This window comes from Sus scrofa, chromosome 4, assembly GCF_054392235.1.
Source record: "Sus scrofa isolate SSC_HxYL_T2T_F1_AM1 chromosome 4, Sscrofa_HxYL_maternal_Yorkshire_Landrace_v2.0, whole genome shotgun sequence".
NCBI lineage: Eukaryota > Metazoa > Chordata > Mammalia > Artiodactyla > Suidae > Sus > Sus scrofa.
This window is the reverse complement of record NC_139386.1, coordinates 111,545,481-111,562,786: the sequence shown is the minus strand read 5'-3', so window position 1 is coordinate 111,562,786 and position 17,306 is coordinate 111,545,481. Positions and strand designations below refer to the sequence as shown.

Below are 17,306 nucleotides of genomic sequence, written 5' to 3'. Positions count from 1 at the left end.
CTGCAGGGCTCAGCATAGCACCTCACGCTTCGCTGTGGGTAAAGGGAGAACAGAGGTTCTGGGTGAGAAATCTGGGGACTGGCAACCATGAGGCCTGGCACAGGGAAGGCCCTGGAAATGCTCAGCTCTCTACTGTGGTACCTGGAAAGGCTAGTTCTACTTCTTTCTCCCTTCTTCCTACTCAAGGGCTGGTCAGACATCCCTCCCCCAGTCCCCCTGGACCCTGCAAATCCAAAAACTCCTCTTTCTGGCTAAGACTCAATCCTCAACTCTCAGTCCCATTTGCAGACTCATCCCTGACTCACTTCATTCAACCCCAACCTGCCTTAGCAGATCTAGTAACTCAGAGCTGGTTAGGGACCAGCACAGATTTAGGGCACTGTCTATTTGCCTTAAAAAAAAAAAAAAATCCAGACTGTGATTGGCTCTTCTATGCACACTCAGAATGAATTCTGTGCCCCATTGGTGTTAGCAATGTTGCTATTCTTGTTGTTGGAATCCCAGAATTTGAGAAAGAAACAAAGAGGTCATCTAGATCGACCGTCTCCCAGGATATGGGGTCTCGCCTGCCTTGGCTTGAACAAGCCCAGGGACCGGCTGCTCCATCCTTTGCGAAGCAGGCATATTGTCAGACAGCTCAGATTGTTAGAAAGTTCTTCCTGAAATTGAGCTGGAATCTGCTTCCTTGTCATTCCACCTAGTCCTGGCTCTGCCATCTGGAGTCGCTGGCATCAGCCTGATCCCTCCCCCGCGTGGCAGCCATTGGGATATATGAGGACAGCTCTCATGTCCCCAAAGTCTGCTTGACTCCAGGCAGAGCACCCCTTGTGCCCCTCCCTCCATCCTCCTATGATTTCGTTTCCAGATACTGCACTAGCCCATCATCCTCTGGATGTGTGCCAGTTGGTGGTTGTCCCTCTGAAAATACAGCTGCTCCAAGAGAGCTCAGCCGTCTAGGCATGGCCTGTCCAGCACCAAGTACAACGGAACCATCCGTTCTTCATTCTGGACTCACCACACCTGTTAATGATGACATTAAGTTTCCAGTGTCATTTTGACAGCCCCACTGTATTATTGGTTCAATAGAATGTAATCAAGAAAAGCATTCATTGAACTTTTCCATATTTGAACATTTGATGTATGGAGCTCTGCATCGGTTTCTCCCTAATCTTGTCTTGTCATCTTTAGACTGGGCAGAATCACTAAGGTGACCATATAATTTATCACCTGAATCAGGAGACTCTTGAGAGGGAGAGGGGGGCTGTTATTGCTATTAGTAATCCCATGGAGACAGCAGGCATAACTGGACCTATCCCAGATGAACCTGGACACAAGGCCACCCTCAGTGTAGAGGTTAGGACCAGAGAGTCCAAGTTCAAAACCCAGTGCTCTCATATACCAGCTCTGAACTTAACCTCTCAAAGTTTCTCTTTCCCATCTTGAAAAGGGAGATAATATTCCTACATCATAGGGTTATCGTAAGCATCAAACAAGATCATTTACGGAAAGTATTTAACCCGGAGCCTGGCTTACATTAAGTGCTTAGAAAAATATCACCTGTTATTTTTAGCTTCTTGAGATCGTCTTGAATTTGACCAGCTATCTTTCTCAATAGCATGCCATCTTTAAATCTGATAAGTATGACTTCTGTGGCTTTGCCTGAATTATTGCTTAAAATAACCTGCATTAGTGTCTGAGACAGAACCCTGTGGCCTGTGTCTGGTGTTCTCTTTCCAAATTCATGGTGATGCCTTGGTCACTGTTCTCGGGACATGGCTGTTAACCCGGCTAACGCAGTGCATTAGAGGGAAAGTGAACTCCATATTGAGACCATGCAACCATTCAGAGGCTTGACAGGCTACAAGTTTCTTTCTCTCGCAGTAAGAGTCTGGAGAGGCCCCACTTGGGCAGGAAGCCATCCTTCCACTGTCAGTCAATGTCCCACGTGGAGAGCAATTCTTCCTTCTTTAGTGTGTCATGGTTTCCGTTGCTCTGCTGGCCTCCGTCCCAGCCAGCAAGAAGGGGAAGGCCTTGGAGGAGTGGATGAGACAGGATGATGGGCAGGCCTGGAAGTGGCTGGCATCACTCTGCTCACATGTCAGTGGGGAGAATGTAGACACAGCGGGCGCCTGCCTCCATGGAACGTGGGAAAGGCAGTACCACTCAGCAGCCAGGGACCAGTTCCACTCCTCTTCCTGGGGAGATGGGAACTTGCGGGACATCTGGCCATCTCCACCTCAACATGCCTCTAATGCATTATCATATTTTTTTAGAGCCACACCCACAACATATGGAGGTTCCCAGCTTAGGGGTTGAATCAGAGCTGCAGCTGCCGGCCTACACCATAGCCACAACAACGCCAGATCTGAGCTGGGTCTACAACCTGCATCACAGCTCGCAGCAAGGCCGGATCCTTAATCCAATGAATGGGACCAGGGATCAAACCTGAATCCTCATAGGTACTAGTTGGGTTTGTTACTGCTGAGCCACTCTAGCAAGTCTCCTAATGCATTATCATTCAGCCCACGTTTTCTATCTTGTCCTCAAGGAAATAAAGTCAGACTCTCCAAAATGCTTTATAAAATCAATGGCCTTTCTGCTCCGCCACTGGCCTGGCAACCTATCACAAAAGGAAATCATTTCCAGGGCCTTGTAAAAAGATGCCATACATGTGGCCTGCATTGCCTCTGAAAAATAGTTTCCCATCTGGGGCAGTGAAATTTATTTAATCTTTCCATGAATCTGTGTGGGGGAAAAAACAAAAAGGAGAATCCAGGAACACAGTGGAGTTCAAAAAATGAAATCAATGAAATTTCAAGACTAGGACCTTAATGGAAGAGTCCAGCAAAAAGGGAATTCTACATAAAAGTTAAAGTAATGTAAAGGATTGTGCAACATTTCTTTCTGAGCAGTTCTGATCTCCTTGGAATAGACTGTAGGGCCCAGATTTCTGAGGCAAGTAACATGAGCATTATGTTCAGCTCTGAAACTCCAGCCTGGAGCTATTAAAGTCATGCACTGTGGATAAGTAAACTGCTCTGCCATAACTCAGTTGTTCATTCAACGAATGTGTACAGAAGCTACTTGGTGCTAGACGCCACACAGAGAATAAAGAAATAAACAATAGTCTCTGCTCTCGAAAGTTTTTCAGACCACAAGGTCAAAATTCCTAATTGCAAAAATCAGAAACCAATTCTGGCTACTTTAAGCAGAAAATGAGTTCACTGAAGAACATTAGTTAGATTGCAAAATCTCCGGGGAGCTACACAGCTAGGAATCGCACCCCAAAACACTCTGCAGAACTAGTCTATAGGAGATACCAATGGTCCCCCGTTGGCACAGACACACAACTTGAACTCGTGACATTGCTGATGTGGGACCTCAGATACTCTCATCAGACCTTCCACCACTGTACCTCTGAGACTGCTGTAGGTACAAGCCACCTTTGCCAAAATTCATTCCTTCTGGTGCTCACAGCTTTGCAGCACTAGCTTCTGAGTCAGGGTGTGGTTGGTGGTCCAGGTCAAGTGTTGTGCCTTAGCTGCAAGGGAGGCTGGCAAAGTATGTCCCTTCTGTGACAGCATGTGGGGATTCATAAAACAGAGAATTCTCCAAACATAGGAAGAATGTGGAAGGTCTTGGGTGGCAACATAGTTAAATAAATGTTCACGATGAGGTGAAAAAAAATCCATGCAAATGCATACATGAAAACAGAGTGTTGTATAAATGTTATAAACACAGTTGTGGGAACGCAGAGGACAGAGAAGTAAAATCTGACTGGGCAGATCAGCAAAAATTTCCCCAAGGCAATCTCCACCTCTCTTTCTTCCCCACGCATTATCATTCTGCCCACATTGCTGTCTTGTCTCTGGGTCATAAAGGACAAAAGTAAGAGCTTCCTGGGAAAGATTCTGAGCAGAGGCACAGCACCTAAATGCAGACGTGTGAAAAGGCACGGGTGGAAGGCTTGGTATGTCTGCTGAGAGTTCCACGTGGTGAGGTGAAGGTGGTTGGTCCGCAGTGAGGGGTTAAGGTCAGATCATGAACAGCCTTGTACGGCAGGTAGGGAGGATGGACTTCATTTTGAGAAAAAAAGACTCATTGGGCATCATTTAAGGATGAGAGCTGATAGAATCTTCTTTTTTAAAGACATAAACTGAAAAAAAGAAAAAAGGAGTTCCTATCATGGTTTAGTGGTAATGCACCTGACTAGCATCCACGAGGATGCAGGTTTGATTCTGACCCCGCTCAGTGGATTAAGGATCTGGCGTTGCTGTGAGCTGTAGCTACAGCTCCGATTTGACCCCTAGCTTAGGAACTTTCATATGCCAGGGGTGCAGCCCTAAAAAAAAAAAAAAAAAAAAAAAAAGGAGAAAGAAAGAAAGAAAAGAGGAAACTGGTGCAACAGAGAAAAGAGATTGGGAAGGAAGGAAAATGAGGATGCAGAAAGAGACCAGTGCAAAAGATAAGGGAAAATGATGCGGACCTTAGACAAGGCAGTGGCATCGGATATGGAGGGAAAGCTGGAGCCGAGAGATGCTTCTAAAGCAGCTATGTCCGAAGGGAAACCCAGACTGTGGGTCTGGAGACCTCATCTGGGAAGCATCAGCATTTAGATGGTTGTTAATACCATAAGAGGGGGCACAGGGAGTGAACAGAAGATGACCAGTAACATCATTTCAGCATCAGAATCCTCAAGTCAGGTCTCCCAGTCCCCACACCAAGTCAAGGCAGGGTGTGCCCAGGGCCCCAGGCACTGCGCTGGTTATTAGTGGAAAGAGGGAGCTCTTGAGCCCAGCTTCCTGGAGCTCATGGTCTGGTTGAAGCACATAGAGAGCAAGTGGGTTTTGGCTACCCTGCATCCATTTCCTCTTCTCATTGCAGTGGCACCTGGTTTCTTTGGGGGAATTGTCTCACCCACTGTGTGCAGTCTTGGGAGTGTCCATCAAGGTGCCCTGCCCAGCCCCGGGCTAAGAGGTGGGTGTGGAGCCCAGGGACAATCAGATACTGTTCAAGGACTTGATATCTTGAGCTGAGTAAAGCAAGGCTGGAAAGAAGAGTTTGGAGTTGGTTCAACCCAGCAACATCTCCCTCCAGAGACTGTCCACCTGTCCCTGCTCCATGGAATCCCGAGCTGCCCTGGCTCAGTCCTTCTGCAAACTGGCCTTTCCAGCTTTCCTTTCAATTCTGTGAACTCAGTGAAATTCTTCAATTGGATTTTTTCTTCTGCTTAGAAGCTAGAATCTGTGGCTTGCAGTCAAAGAACCCCAACCGACTCACAGAGTGACGAACACTCTGGGAACTCTGTGTAGGAATCCTTACAAACCAATCTCCGAACAGCAGCAACTAGTCACAATGGGGAAAAAAGATAGCACTGTCATGTGCACCAGAACCGGGACTAGAAGGCTTTTAGATTCTGTGATTCCATCTTAACTTGTCAGAGGATCTTGGCTGGATCTCTTCACCTTTCTGGGCTTTAGTGCTCTCATCTGCAAGTCACAGTACTGGGCTGGATGATAACTTGGTGGCCAGGGGTGTGTAGTGAACTGATTCTCTAACGAGGGGGGCTTGATTCATAATGTTTGATGATTTCTTTCTTTTTAAATTTTTCTTTCTTTTTCTTTTCTTTTTTTGTCTTTTTTTTTTTTTTTTTTTTTTTTTTGTCTTTTTAGGGCTGAACCCGCAGCATATGGAGGTTCCCAGGCTATGGGTGGAATCGGACTGTGGCCTACACCACAGTCACTGCAGTGCTGGATCCTTAACCCACTGAGCGAGGCCAGGGATCGAACCTGCATCCTCATGGATGCTAGTCAGATTCATTTCTGCTGAGCCACAATGGGAACTCCTGTTTGATGATTTCTACAGTGTAAATACTACCCCCATGGGTGATTTCAGACTATCAATGGTTTACCAGTCAGCTTACACATGTCCTAAAAATGTTGCTCCTGCCATTAAGTACAGGGCAGCTCTGATACCTCCCTGTTGGTGTCCCTTCCAGAGCTGGCTTCTGGTCCCTGCCCCTCTGCATGGGAAGATAGAAGACTCAGTGTTCTTTTGTCTGGACACTTGAAGTGGCTTTTGTTGGAAGGAGGGAGAGTAAGGCAGCATTTCTTAAACTCTGATGTATGAGGCTCACACAGGGACCTTGTTAAAATGCACATGACCGTGGACCACCATCAGACACAGGGAAAGTGTGCTCCCAGAAACATGCCCACACTCCCCAGAGGATCCCGATGCACAAGGAATGGAAGTCCGCAGTTTGAGAGACATGGGTTTAGAAAGTGGAAGGGAACATGATGACGGAACAGGGTAACAGTGGCAGAGGGAAATGGAGAGGCAAGGGGAGAGAGGAGGATTGCAGAGGAAGTGGTAACCCAGAGCACAAACACCGCTGGGATGTGGAGGCTGAGGGAGGAAAAGAAGGGAGGGAGGCAGGAAATAGTCTCAACCAAACATCCAGATGTGGCACATCTGCAGCACGCCGTGTACCAGAGGGCTTTTAATAAGATTTGATGATGATGGTGGTGATGATGGTGCTGGCAGTGCTGCTGCTGGTGATGGAGGGCAGTGGGCTTTGTTCCCTAGCCTTACAAGGCTGGTAGGAAGCAGAGCCATCTGGTGCATATTCGGCACATTACAGAATCTCTTTCGCTTGCGCCAGGGCTGCTCAGCCAAATTTATATCTGTTTCTGGCTGCAAAACTTGCCTGGTATTGGACTAAGCCCTGAGCTCTGAGCAGGAAGAATCCCATGCCAAGGACGTGAGCAGTTTCTCCCAAGCCCAGGACAAGTCTACCTCTCAGAGCCTTCCTAGAATTTGAGCCCTTGTTCCACAGGGTGTGAACCCAGGAGCATGTCCAAATGAATGATTGAAAGCTCTGAAAGAATCTGTGCTCGCGCAGCCAGCCTTTGGTCTCCTCCCACAGAAGAGGGCAGCTTTGGCCCCAACCCCATCGCTTCTTCACATCTTCGTTCCTGTTGGTCTACGGCTTCTGGAGGCAGGGACAGGGTTTTGCCCTTCTTTTCAGGCCACAGCCTGTTTCATGGGAGCTGTACAGTGAGTGTCTGCTGGGTGGATGGAAGGATGATACAGGCAGGTGATGGCCACGCATCACTGGGACCAGCCTGAGTAATTGATCAGCAGCATCTGGTGGCTGAAGAGGGGTCCAAATACTCCAAAGCTGGAGTTCTCTGGAGGCTCAGCCAGTTAAGGATCTGGTGTTGTTCCTGCTGCGGTACAGATTCGATCCCTGGCACTAGATTTTCTGCCTGCTGCTGGCATGGCCAAAACAAACAAACAAAAAACCCCCAAAACCAAAAAGCAAATACTATGAAATTTACCTTTCGTGAAGAGGAAAATGAATCTGCTTAAAGCTATCTAGTGAATGAATAATAATAATACACTTCGTAAAAACAAAACAACCCTGGCTGTGCCCCTCGCTGCCATGATCACTCCCCAAAACAAAACAGGAAAACAAGAGAACTTGCAGGAGAGGAGGGGCCAGGGGATGTGGGCTGGTGTAAGAGGCTCTTGGGATCAACAGAGCATTTGTTTCCTTAGCCTTTCAACTTATTCCTCCCGGAGCTGTTCCAGGCAGAATGTCTCTTCCCAGGGCTGGAACACAGGGCATCGCTAAACCTCTCCTGGACCCTGAAATGATGCTTCGAGTTTCACACGTCTGACTTTCCCCATTTACAATTCCTCATCAGAAATCCTTCCTTCCACCCTGACATCTGAGACGTGGCACTCAGCTTTTCAGCCCTGCTTGCTTTGCGTCCCTGCAGCTCAGCTCAGACAGATGAAATGCTGGATAAAACCTCTCGGTGCACGGGGCAGGGACCTTGTCTTTGTGTTTCATAAAATGCCATGTACACCTGCAGTGCTTTGTAAATAATAAACGGCCATAATAAAGGAGCTGCCTCTGTGGGGTCAGGGGCATGTGTTTGCAGAAAAACAGCCCCCTCCCGCTTCCCAGGTCTGGCTGGCATGACTGTCGCCTGAGACTGAAGATACGCTTGCACAGAGCTTTCCAAAGGGCCATGTGACCTGAAAACTTAGGGTTCCAAGTAGAATCCAAGGCGCAATGCCAGGATTTCTTGGCCGAGGGAGGTCAGGGAGTGGCCTGCTGACGTAGTATGTACTTGAAAAATAAATGCACCATGGAAATGCAAGATGTCATTATTAGTACTTTGAGTTTTATTGTTCTATTTAATCTGACCTTTACACATTATAACTATAAAAAGTTAGCCAAGGATCTAATAGTAATTTATTATCAAAAGTGGTTTCCTGGTAATAATATGTATCATGACTAGAATAAAGATTTGCCAATTTACTGTAAAGCAGAAGGGAGGCCTCTTTCCAAATGGGTGGACAAGCTCCATTTCAGGACAAGGAGGGTCTCATTAGGGGAACTCTGGGAAGGGCAGGGACATGGTTACCACGTGGTCACTCACTATAGTGACCTCATGCCGCTGATGTTGGAAACTCAGAGAGAGAAACACTGGTCCATCCTTCTGGCCCGCACTACAACTGAGCCGTGATGGTTCATCCTTTTGAAAACGTGCAGCTAGTAAGTCAGAAAGAGAAAGACAAACACCGTATGATATCACTTGTATCTGGAATCTAATATATAGGCCGAAATGAACCCTTCCACAGAAAAGAAACTCATGGACTTGGAGAACAGACTGTGGTTGCCAAGGGGGAGGAGTGGGAGGGACTGGGAGTCTGGGATTAATAGTTGCAAACTATGGCATGCCGAGTGGATAAGCAATGGGGCCCTGCTGTATAGCGCTGGCAATGATATCTAGTCACTTGTGGTGGAGGTTGGTGGAGGATAATGTGAGAAAAAGAATGTATATATATGTGTGACTGGGTCACTTTGCTGTACAGTAGAAAATTGACAAAACACTAAACCAACTATAATGGAAAGAAATTAAAATCATTAGAAAAAAAAAATGTGCAGCTAAAATCTTCCCTCCTTGTTCCCTGTCCAGGGGCATCATGAGGGCAAGAAAAGCTCTACCATGATGTGTCCATCTATTAGGTAGTTTGGCTGCAGAGACTTAGAGCACGCTGGTAATTTACTGCAGCCTTTCCGTGTGCCAGGCGCCGTGGACCCCTCATTTCGTCCTCGCCGCCTGCCCTCGGAAGGGAATCCGGTTATTATCCCTCACACTCAGGGTCTCTGAGGGAGACCTTAGGCTCAGGTCAACCCAGTTGGTTAGGATTCCAATTGTCTCACGTCGGAATCCAGAACTCAAGATCTCAACCATCCCCTCCACTGCCGTTTGGAAATTTCTGAATGGTTGAAAGAATTTACTCAGCCTGTGCAGCTCAACCTCAACACCTCTAGTGAAGAGGGAATCATTTTCCATCACCAGCTGATGGAAAGGAGAGAGCAGTGGTGTGGGTAACGCCCACAAGGGACTCTCAGGAAATGGTTTAGGTTGGGCCTGGGGCTGCCTTGCCGGGATGGGTGGCAGTGGATTGCTTCTAGAATGATGTTTTTCCAGGTCAGGTATTAAAAGTGGCCGGGGAGGGAGGTGTCTCTGAGAATACTCTGGCTCAGTGGGTAGGGGGGTGGGGGGGTGTGACTCTGAAGGAGGGTCGGGATGGAGCCACTGCTGAGGCCTGAAAACGTGACCCCGTGAAGCGGATCCAGCAACACTGATGAGATTTGCTCTTTCTGATCAGCAGAGCAATGAGGTTGGAACTCCTTCCTACCTCCGGGATTTTATTTTCAAAATTTCTTTACCTTGAAATGAGGAAAGTGGAAGAAAATTCGAAAGGTGGATGCTTCAAGGCTCTTCTTGGCCTGAACATCTGCCCTAGCCTCGATTTTTTCCAGATTGCAAGTTCCATGAGCCATATTAATGAGCAAGCAGGGGAACAGTCTCCGGCCGAGGCTTGCTCTGGACTAAAGTTACTGCCTCACAAACGACTCACTAATTTCTAATTAATCCCCGGATCCATCCCAGGGCCCTGGCTGGAGCATATCAAGTGCCCGGGCCCTGCCCCCCTCACAAGCAGGGAGCAAGACGTCACGCAGGCCGGGCAGCTCACGTCCTCTCCATCCGCAAGGACGTCGCAGAACCACATTTGTGTTTAAAATCTTGGGGGTGGAGTCTGGCTAGAAGGAATCGGAAGAGAGAAGGGGTATGTGTGTGTGTGTGTGCGGAGGGGGCCTCGGAGCAGTGTGGGTATGTTCACAGGTGGCACAGTATGTCACATGCTGCCAAGTGTGCTGTGTAGGTCAAGTGTGTGTGTGGTGTGTGTGTGACTGTGCGATGTGGTATGAGTTGGGGGGAGGACAGACATAGTAGTAGGGATGGTAGGGGACGTGTGTGGGTGTGAGTGTGTGTGTGCGTGAAAAGAGACAGGGTGAGAGTGAAGCCATCTTTTCGCAAAATAAGCTGAAAAGGGAGTTTCTCTGTTCCCTAGAAATTTGCCAGAATAAGTTCCTTATTGGCTAAAACTTCTGTGCAGAGAGTCTCTGATGCTCAGAGTCAAAAAGGCCGAGTTGGATTTCAATCAAGTAAAAGAGTGTTAACAATATTTGGGAGAGAAGCATGAAAAAAACAGCCTGGTGCTCACAATGCAGCGCTTTCAGATTCCTTCCACTGGGTGAGAAAGAATATTTAATTTTAGAACAAGTCGAGTTTCCAACGCTACACTGGGAGGGAAATGAGACAAACCCATTGCCCTCTATAGATTCATCTCTGCAACTGTGATGGCTCCTGTTTGCCAGGTCACAGACAGGATGAAATTCCCTCTTTGTGGAATATTATGAAGGACTTAGGGTCTCCTAGGATTTGGAATGAATCCTGGAGAAAATGCTAAGTCACCCTAATAGAGAGGTGCCATCTAGGGGCAGGAAGGGGCTAGGAGATATTGTCCCACCAGCTAGATTCCTGGAGTTGGGGTCCTTGCCCAGAAATGCATTATAGAGAGGGATCAGCCCAGACCACTGCAGCAGCTTCAAAAGTATTTCCAGTGAGAGGCTTTTCTTCAAGCCAAACTCCCCTGCACAGAGGCATTCCAGAGAAATGCAGATGAAGTAAACGTGTGAAAAGACATTTGACTTCACATGCATCAAGGAAATGCAAATTAAAACAATAAATCAATATTGACTTGGCAAAAGTTTTAATAATGATCATGCCGGGGCACTTTTCGTATGTTGCTGCAAGAAATGTAAATTAGTAGAACTTTTCTAGAAGTTTGTCAATACATATTGAGAGCCTTCAAATGTTCTTACCCCTTGATGAAATAATTCCATTGCTAAGAGTTTACTCTAAAGAACTCATCAAAGCATAAAGATTTTTTCTATGAAGGTGTCCATTGCAATGTCAGTTATAAATGTGAAAAACTGGTATTAAATTTAATGTTCAAAATAGGGAAGTTTTAAGCTAAATGGTGGGAAAAAGAGCACATGATGAAATGCTATATGGCCATGGAAAATCATATTTTTGGACACTCCTAAATGACAGGAAAAATAATGAAATATAATGTAAAGTGGAAAAAGCCACATACTATACACATGCACGTGCACACACACACATCCATAGAGAAGGGGGCTGAAAGGATATACATTAAACTGTTAATAGCAGTTTTCTTTGAGGAAAGATTAGAAGTAATTTTTTTCTTTCTATTTTTTGTATTTTCCATAATTTTCTGTATTGAGCATGATGTATTATTATAATAATGAAGACAAGATACATGATTAAAACACAAAGTTGTTATGAACAACAATTACAAAGACAGTCATGGGAAAGGCACTGATATTTACAAGCATCTCTTGTGTGTCAGGCCCTGGGCTCTGTCATCTCGGTGAATCCTCAGGACACACTTGGAATGGATGTCTCTTCTCATACCTCTTACACTTCCCCCTGCCCCTCACTTTCAGCTCATAGTCTTCCTACTCCACTGAGAAAACCGAAGCCATAAGAGAACATTCACAATCTCCTGCCACCTCCTCACCTCCGGCCACCATCTGCGCCCGCCCATCCGAGTTCCTCCTACGGTTGAAAAGCACTTGCCTGTGCCCCCAGTCTAAGGGCAGCCTCTCCACACGTGGCCAGAACTGAATCCTTTTACCTACTCAAGGACTCTTCTCCAGGAGAAGGACTGGGATAGGACTCTTCTCCTATCTCCCATCATCACTTTTCCCTCCATAGATCTGGGTCATCCCACCAACTAATAAACATGCTATAACGTCTCCCACATTAAAAAATAAAAAATAAAATCACCTCTCCTGACTGACACACCCTCCAGCTACACTCGCCCCTCTCCACACCCCCTTTGGCATCCATCTCCTCAAAGGAGTGTCTGCATTTGTTGATGCCATCCCTTCTTGTTTTCTCCGAGACCCGAGAAGTCAAGTTGTCAGTCACCCCACCCCATTCCATTGACTCCCATGCTACTAAATCCAATGGTCAGTCCTCAGTCCTCACCCTGCTCCATCTCTCAGCCTTTGACACAGGTGAACCGCTGGCACCTCTTCAGCATCTTCATTTGACTCTGTGGAATCCTCCTACTTCACAGGCCACTCATGCTCAGTTCCTTTCAGTTGATTCCATCTTGCGCAAATCCTCAGGGTTCAATTCCTGACCTCTTTTCCTCTCCAAACATTCAAATGTTTTCAAGACCATTGATGGGCTATAACTTTCCGATTTATGTTTCAGACATGATCCACTCCCTTGAAATTCAGATATCCGTTAGATCAAATTTAATCAAATCAAAACCTAACTTCCAATTTTCTTCCCCCAAACCCATGTACTCTCCACTGCCTTGTCAGTTAATAGTTAAATGGCAACTGTATCCTCACCATTGTTCAAAACCTTGGCATCACCTTTGATAATTCTCTTTTCCTTCCATTGTGCATCTAAGCTGTTAGCAAATCTTGTCTCTTCCGCTTTCATAATAGATCTAAAATCCAACCACTTCTCACCACCTCCATTGCCACCACCCTGGTTCAGATCACCATCAGCTCTCTCCTGGATTTTTTTCAGAATCTCCTAACTGGTCTCCTTAATCCTACCCTTGACTCTCTACTTTAACTGTCAACACAGTAGTCAGGGCAACCTGCTAAAATGCAAGTCAGATCATGTTACTCAGGATGAAAGCCCAGGTCCCTTCTGTATAATCTGGGCTCCTAATTCCTCCTCCAGCCTCACCCTACTTCTCTCTACTTGCTCACTCTGCTCGCCACAATGCTCTTCTGGCTGCTTCTAGAACATACCAGACCTGCTCCTCCTGCAGATATCTGCCTAACTGCTCCCTTATAGCCTCAGGCTTTACTCAAGTATCACTTTCTCAAGGAGGCTTTCCCCGAGCATCCTGTTTAAAAATGGTAAGTTTTCTTCCATATCCCCTTCCTCCACCTCATCGTCTCTATAGCATTTGCCACCACTGAATGTACTATGTAGTTTACCTTTTCATTTCTTTGTCATCTAGAAGGTAAGCTCCATAAAGGCAGAGTTTTTGTAGGTCTTTTTTGGTCCTTACTACTTATGGTTTTGTTTTGTTTTGTTTTGGTCTTTTGTCTTTTTAGGGCCCCACCTGAGGGATATGGAGGTTCCCAAGTTAAGGGTCGAATCAGAACTGTAGCCGCCAGCCTACGCCTCAGCCACAGCAATGTGGGATCCAAGCCGCCTCTGTGACCTACACCACAGCTCACAGCAACGCTGGATCCTTAACCCACTGAGTGAGGCCAGGGATGGAACCCACGTTCTCACGGATGCCAGTCAGGTTCATTAACAACTAAGCCACAGGAACTCCTGTTCCTTATTGCTTCTTTTGTTGTCTTGTGATTTGATGACTGTCTTTGGTGTTGTTTGGGTTCCTTTTTCTTTTTGGATGTATGCATGTATTATCGATTTTTGGTTTGTGGTTAACATGAGATAGATAGTTAGATAGATAGATAGATTGTTTTAAACTACTAATCTCTTAATTTCAAACGCATTTTAACAACCCTGGATTGTATCTCCTCTCCTCATGATGACTGTTTTGGATATCATATTTTATATTGAATTGTTTTATATATCACTTAACTGCTTTTTGTGGATATAGAAGATTTTACTACTTTTTTCTTTCAATCTTCCTACTAGCATTGTGTCTGGATGATTTCCTACCTTTACTGTCTGTTTGCCTTTCTTGATGAGCTTTTTCATTGCATTATTTTCCTGTTTCTAGTTGTGGCTTTTTCTTTTTTGCTTAGAGAAGTTCTTTTAACATTTCTGGTAAATTTGGTTTGGTGGTACTGAATTCTTTTAGCTTTTGCTTGTCTCTAAAGCTTTTGATTGCTCCATCAAATCTGAATGAGAGCCTTGCTAGGTAGAGTATTCTCAGTTATAGGTTTTTACCTTTCATCCCTTTAAATATATCACACCACTCCCTTCTGGCCTGCAGAATTTCTGCTGAAAAGTCAACTGATAGCCTTATGTACATAACTTTTTTCTTTTCACTTGCTGCTTTTAATACTCTCTCTTTTTCTTTAATTTTTGTCATTTGAATTACAATATATCTTGGGGTGTTCCTCTTTGAGTTAATTCCGTGTGGGACTCTGCACTTCCTGGATGTCTGTTTCCTTTGCTAGGTTAGGGAAGTTTTTAAGTATTACATCTTCAAGTATATTCTTAGTCCCTTTCTCTCTCTCTCTCTCTCTTCTCCTTCTGGAACCCCTTTAATGAAATATTAGTACACTTGATGTTGTCCCAGAGGTCTCTTAAACTGTACTCATTTCTTTTCATTCTTTTTTCTGTTTAGCATCAGTGACTTCCACTGCTCTGTGTTTCAGCTCACCCATCCATTCCTCTGCCATTTAGTCTGCTGTTGATTCCTTCTAGTGTATTTTTTTCATTTCAGTTATTGTATTCTTCATGCTTTTGGTTGTGCTTTATATTTTCTCTTTGTTAAAAACTTCTCACTTCTCACTCTGTAAGTCTCTTCTCCTCCCGAGTTCTTTAATCATCTTTTACAATCACTGCCTTGAACTCCTTCTTGGGAAGATTGCCAATCTCCACTTAGTTCTTCTGGGGTTTTATCTTGTCCCTTCATCTGGAACATGTTCCTCTGTCCTTCCATTTTGCCCAAGTTACTGTTTATATTTTTAAAGTATCTGGTAGGTTTTTTATATTTCATGACCTTGGCAAAGTGGCCTTTTGTGGGACTTGTCCTGTGCATCCCAGCAGCACCCTCCCTTCACATCACCTAAGCTATATGCTCCAGAGTTCTTCCCATGAGGGCCGTGTGCATCCTTCTTTTGTGGGGGGCTATGTGGACAGTCTCGTAGGCTTGATTCATTCCCAGTCCAGATAGTTGCCGGGCCTTGCCTTGTGTGGAGGCTACCAGCTGCTGGTTGGCAGGGCTGGGTCATAAGGCAGCTAGCTGACTATGGAACCCCAGAGGGCCCCAGGGCTAATACTGGCTCACTGGTGGGCATAGTTAGGGTTCAGAAGACATTTGTGCTATTACCCACCCACTAGTGGGATTAATGCTGGCTTACTGGCAGGCAGAGCCAGGTCCTGGATTCTAGCCGTAGGGCTCAAGGGTCCCAGAGCTGGGTTTGGATCATTGGTAGCAGGGGGCTGGTTCCTGACACAGCTGTCTGTGGAGTCTAGGGTGTCCCAAAGCTTGCGTTGGCCTACTAGTGGACCCGGCCAGGGCCCAGTGGGTCTCAGGGTAGGTGGGCCTGCTAGTAGGAAACCTGGATCCCCGAGCTATGAGGGTGTGGTTTGTGTCTTGTGGGTGAGTCTGGTCTAGAGATTAGAGAAGGATTTCTGGAGCACAGGGCCAGGGCCCAGGGGATTCTGGGGTTGGTGCCTGCCACTGGTGGGTAGAGCTAGGTCCTGGGCCCTATGATAGGTAGGGCCATGTCCAGAGATAGCTGTGGGCTTAGGGGTCTTAAGAAAGCCAGTTGGCTAATGGTGTCCCAGCCCAGTTAGCTGCTTGGCTGGAGGTATTCCAACACTGGCACCTGCAGGCTATTGGGTGGGGCCAGGTCTTGGTGCTAATGAGTTTGCCAGCATCAGTGTCTTCATGACTGCTGCCAATGTCTGTGTCCCTAGAGTGAGCTGCAGTTGTCTCCTTCCTCTCCTAGACACTCTCCAAGAGATCAGCAGATAGGTCTGACCCAGGCTCTTTTCGAAATGCTGCTTTGGCCTTGGGTCCTGGACTATGTGAGATTTTGTATGAGTCTTTTAAGAGTTGAGTCTCAATTTCTCGCAGCCTCTGGGTCTTCTGAAAGTAAGCCTTGTTGACCTCCAAAACCAAACGTTCTTGGGGCTCATCTTCCCAGTGCAGGACCCTTGGGCTGAGAAGACTGACGTGAAGCTCAGACCTCTCACTCCTGTGGAAGAACTTCTGCAATGTAATCCTTCTCCTGCTTGTGAGTTGCCCACCTGGGGGTGTGGGACTTGACTATATCACAAGTCTGCCCCACCTACCCATTGCACTGTGGTTCCCTTTTTACATCTCTGGTTGTAGAAGATCTTTTTTGGCAGGTTCTAGTCTTTTTCATTAGTGGTTGTCCCAAAACTAGTTGTGGTTTTGCTGTGCCTGTGCGAGGAGGTGAGCACAGGGTCTTTCTACGCTGCCATTCTGGCCAATCTCCCAGGCAGAGTCTTTTGTCTCTTTTGTTCCCTGTTAACAGCTCCAACACTAGATCAGTGCCTGGCATATAACAGGCATTCAGTAAATATTTTTTGTGTTGAATAAATGAATGAATGAACTTGTAGTAATTGAAAAGGACTTATCCGACTCGGTGCTTTAAAAATGTGCTACTAATAATAGGAACAGAAGGGAATTGGCCATATTTCTTTTCTGTTCCCATTAGAACCTCTGATGAGACTGTACTGCTGTGTTATTATTCCAAAAGCAACAGCTTTCCAGTGATTAACAATGTGCTAAATACTTCTGTGGGTTTTTTCCAGTTTTTTTTTTTTTTTCCTAATGGGTGAAGGGATTTGCTTGCTCATTATCCCACTCTCATCACCCTTAGGAGGCTGGTTTTCCCTTTGGCTTTTGACTTCTATTTCTCTTCTTGGATTCAACCAATCAATTGATCAGTTGATAAAAATTTTGTGCACCACAAAACAGGGACCAAACATTTGCGCCACCATCCTAGTTATCCCCACCCTTAGGAATGTTTATGCCTAGTGTCCCTAGCAATAAAGCTTGTCACATCTCAGGTGGGGTGATGTAGTGTTTCCCACCCTTCTGTAGGACTCTCTTTCAGTGTCAAAAACTCTAGGCCCTCTGCACACGATGGTGGTTTTGTATCTATTGATTGAGGCTACGAATGGTATTTA

General features: G+C 46.0%; 1 protein-coding gene across 6 annotated transcripts in view; it reads left to right on the top strand.

Moving 5' to 3' along the window:
* The window catches only part of LOC110260341 (uncharacterized), a 365,599-nt gene that overhangs the window by 173,543 nt on the left and 174,750 nt on the right, over nt 1-17,306 (top strand). The window lies entirely within an intron of this gene.